We start from the raw sequence: 4,938 nt of genomic DNA, 5'->3' as shown, positions 1-4,938 counted from the left end.
AGGCCACGAACCGATCTAGCGGCCTCTTCCACTGCCACTGGCTCGCTGTGTATTGGCAACGCATCGTCGTCGTCGTCGACGTCGTGCTTGGTGGTGGTGGCTTTGTGGAAAAATGATTCGATCCGCTATCGACTATGGCATATAGATCAGGACCCAAACAACAAACTCCCGCAACACTGCCGCAACCCCACACACACCCCCAGGAGGAGGCTATAAATAACAAATTCATTAAGAGATAAAGTACATTAATTTGTCTCCTCGCAAACAAGGATCTTCAGCGTCCGGTGCGGTTGATGGCCGGCCGTCTGCCAGTGGCCAGAGGGTAAGAAGAGCGTTTGCAGACCTTCCGTACACATAATAATATGATGCCATAAATTTGGTGCCCGATTATTGACTTAAAAAGTTCGTCTAATTACAAAATAAGCACTTCTGGCCCAACTGCCCTTGAATTAGGTGCCACTTTCGAGGCTTTAGAAGCGGTACAAGCGGAATTGAAAAATTGCCCGCTTATCGTTAAGCATGGTGGCGAGAAATCGTTACGATTTCCGCTATTGAATTCCGTAATTAGCATAATTGTTTGCAGCAAATTGAGCCCATTGAGAGCGATTAGAATGCGATTTCTCAATTTGAGCGGGCGCAATCCTTTTTCCTTATTCCGCTAACGATTGCTACTAATCGTAGTACTTACCCTAAGCTTGAGCTAAATATCGTGGGACGAAAAGAGTTAATGTTATTTCATTCCTACCCTCGGTCACATTCTTTGTTCCGCGTTTTGGACAATTTATTTCCGGATTTAAAGTTGCGGTTTGTACATGTCCTTGTTGGCGCACTTGTGGCAAAACAGGAAGCGAATTCTTCGCATTGAAAATTCTGTACCGCGGAACGTGCAAGGGCAAAGGTCAAGAGGGTTTCGATGTGTTCAAAATATTTCGCTAAAGCTAAGTCGAATGTGCAATCAAATCACGTCCTTCGTATCTTTTACTACGTTCGTTGCGGTCTATGCTCTGCACAGCTTCGCAGTACTCTCCACCATCCTGCCGCAACAACTTTCGGCGGCTTTCCATAATAGTATCTTCATCTACGCGAGGCGGGAGACTGAAGTGGGAACAGGACTTTGGGCTCACATACTGCTTATCCTGGGAAACCTTTTTCCGTTCGGTTCCGTTCCGTTCCGTTCCGCTTAACACCGCTGCTCTAGGAGCTCGCACAACCAAAATGGGACTGACCTGACCTGCCACCGACCGCAGACCTGAGCGTCTCATAAACTCAATTGAGTCATTGCCGGTCGTAACTGGGCACTTCCGTGGAAGATCGGAGGTGTTTTGGGTTCACTTAGAGCGTCGCGTGCATCTAGCGATTCCCGAGCGACCGCACGGGGGCTGTAGAATAACAAAAAATTAAATGGAAGGATTTTGCTGGTAAATCCGGGTTAGCAGGTGAGCCGTACAACCCCGGACGGCAATGGAATGAACACCCTCAAAACATCCCGGCCACAAGCAGCAGACACGGCTTCGTTTGGGTTCGTCCGGTACGGTACGGTCGAAAATCGGGTTAAACCGGGATGTATTCAATCATCCGTTAGTTATAAAGTCAATTTTCTCAGCAACCGTTGGTGGAGGACAGTAAGCTGGTAGATGGTTTGGCACTTGATTGTTCATATAATAAAGTTCTATTATTAAGCTTCATAATAACCTTTGCCCTATTTTCCAAATTTTAGTGTAATAATACGATTAGTATCCTTTTTGACACTGATGCTCTTACGAGTAGAATGACTTATATTCATTGAAATCTTGAAGACGAATTTATACAGTCTTCACTTGAGCTATTCTGTTAAAATGCTCTCCAAAACATATGAAAATTTAAAGAATTTAATATGCTTCTTAACTCGAATAGTTTTCACTGGCCTTTAAACCACTTCTCGGCTTCAAAGTTTATGGCAAAAAGAAATAATATTGATAAATCAGTTAGCTACTATACCACATAGTTTGGTCGACTGTTTCACAAAACATGGACACGATAAACATGGTCCAACGATGGAACTTCCGTAGACCACAACGTACCCATTCTAAGCATCATGCGAGCACAGATACCGGTTGCACATGAATAGATCTCAATCTTAACGTCATGCTCCGTAAAGTTTCATCTTGTGTCTCATGGGGTCAGCAGGTCCATTTCATATCCAGTGTTGAAAAGTATCCTAACACGATATGCAAAGATGATTTGAATAACAAGCTTATGGTGAAGGTACTTCCTCTCCTTCCGTGTAGAATTCCATGATGATTAGCTACAGTACCTTGTGCACGTAGCAGTACGTTGGATATTTCTTTTCACTTTATTCGCCTTTTTTGCTTTATGATTATTTGAAAAGTCTTCTCGGATACACTTCGTCGGTTCACTCAATAGAAGACGACTGCATGTCCATAGGAAGAAATTGTTGCCAAAGAAGATCCTCCTAGCTTCTGTGTTTCAAGAGGTGCATTTCATTTGAAATTCCAGGCTGTTGCAAAATCAACCCTTTCAAATGATGCTGATAGACTGTTCGGTGGTATACTAGTGTATTTTTTACCAAATAAGTCGATTTTTTTTCTTCTGATCTTAAGCATTCTTGTGATCTTAATAATAAGAGCTGAAATTAACTTAAAAAAATATACCTTTTAACTACAAAGTATTGTTGCAAGCTTAGTTTAGATCAACTTTCGCAATGAAGTTGAAATTATTTTTAACATTTGTTTGAAAGAGTTACAAGCTTCAAACATAATCAAATTTATATAGTTTATGATACAAGTAATTGTGCGATCATCATTGACTAGCCCCACGATTTTATTCACGTTTTATCGACTCATTAAATGGTTAAATTTATGGTGATTGATTTGAACTATCGTTGGTTGCACTTCGCTTTCGTTCTAGAACTTTTTTCCCTTCACTTGATGCCAGCCAAACTTTTACAGTTTTCCCGCAATTTTCCTACCGCCGTGGCAAACTCCATTTAATTTGAGGGAACGAAAAAAACGAGAAACCAAATCAACAAATTCGCTCTCAGCTGTCCGGGCAGCTGATCCTGTTCGAGCAGCACCAAGTTTCAAATGATGCTAACTATCAGTCGACACCAGCAAAAAAGCTGTTCACAGGAAACCTTTACTTGAAGACACCCTGTCCCTCGTGCAACTACAGAGGCAGCATAGTAGAGCGGCCGCAGTGCTAGTGACAAAGGTGAACATTGATTGCAATGAAAGGGATCCATTTTTTTCGATATGCAACCAAAGTTTTTGCGCATTGATTCACTTATGCGAGGATGAGTGGAAGCTTGGCGAAGAGAAAACAGTTAACAAGGGCCACCGTTCCGAATGCAATGGATGAGTTCTGATGTACGAAATGTTGATAGGAATGATAGGTCGAACTTAACGCAAAACTTTAAACCCCACATGATGGAGTTTAATAAAAATAAAATTGTTTAAAGTACTATCAAACACAATTCAAAGAGATATTTTTAGTTCACAAAGCCACCTAAATTCAGTAAGCATTCAGTAAGTAACTCACCAGTCATGGTTGCGACTGCCTTAAAATAAAGTAGATTCTTTAATGTTCTAGCCATTCGCATCGTGTGGTTCTTCATTCAATGGAAAGAGCGGAAGTTTTATAGCCTCTTGGCCGAGCTCAACCATCGTTGTCCAACACTTGACTGGAGGTAGAATGGTAGAAGATGGAAAAAAGATTGACTAACGGTGATTGGAAACTGCTTGCCTTGCATTTATGCTAGTGTATGTCTTCCAGCGAACGGGCCTCATGTGCCGCCAAGAGCCTTGGCCAAGTCGGTTCTGCAAAGTAGTGTAATAGAAATAATTCATCCGTACTTTTATCTCGGTGCACTTACACTTTCTTCCCAGCGGTGACCGCCTGCTAGCTAGCGCGCGCAGGCCAATCGATTCGGATCCGGAATCCGTAGGGATTCGGAGGGCTGATGTGGCTGTGCCAAGCGGCTCAGGGTTTCTATTTCTTCTGCTTCCCTTGCCTGCTCATAGACACTTTAACGGAGGAAAGATTAAGATGCTCGCTTGGGAGGATTTTTATATCGAATTAAGTACAGTTTTGGAAAAATCGTTTCCCTGCTAACGATCGACCATGAAACGACCTAGATCGGAGCGAATGTAGCAGCTGTGAGCGGCCGCCTATGCTAGCGCCGTTGGTCGAGTGAAGACATCAAGCAAGCGACTCTTTGCCAAGCCTGAGTTAATCTTCCTGAAGAAGCTATAGAATCAAATTGAAACTTCAACGTACTGGCAAGAAAACGCTGTTCGTGTAGTAGTTGAGGTGTAAGGCGCCATTCGTCTATTTCGTCCGTAGTATGATAGACATAACGAACTTAACCATTTCGATTAAATCTGTACCGGAAATCCGGTGCTTTTGTTATGGTTTAAGGATATTTGATGATTTGTAGATGATTGACAAAGTGATCCTTAGAAACTAGAAGAAATAGGTCGTTCAGTAATGTAGGTAAAAGAGTATCCTTTTCCTTAATTGGTAAAGTGTTTCATATTATGTGTGCTTGGTATTTACCTGCTATGCGTAAACAGACAGAGACTTTTCATTCGGTAGCCCGAAATAAAAAAGTAAGGAAGTTGGTCAATTCATTAAATTACTTTATCTTCATAAAAAACGGAAAACATATTATCAGCGACATAAGATGTTATACTTCGATTAACCCAAACCTTAGTTGCTACGCATTCCCACCCTCTTCCTTATCGATATTTCGCTTGATATGTTTAAATGCTCCTTGACTTTGGAATGTAAATGATTGCGAGCAACGCCTTACAATCTAGCACCCGTACACCCGGCCCCTGTCCAGTGGTATGTAGTATCCAGATAATAATCCCTAGAATAGTAACACATTCTTGCCCACATCACCCGGGAAGAGAAGAGCCCAAACGAACCGTCGCCCAG

This window comes from Anopheles aquasalis, chromosome 2 (genome assembly GCF_943734665.1).
Source record: "Anopheles aquasalis chromosome 2, idAnoAquaMG_Q_19, whole genome shotgun sequence".
NCBI classification, from domain to species: domain Eukaryota; kingdom Metazoa; phylum Arthropoda; class Insecta; order Diptera; family Culicidae; genus Anopheles; species Anopheles aquasalis.
This window is presented reverse-complemented; position numbering follows the sequence as displayed.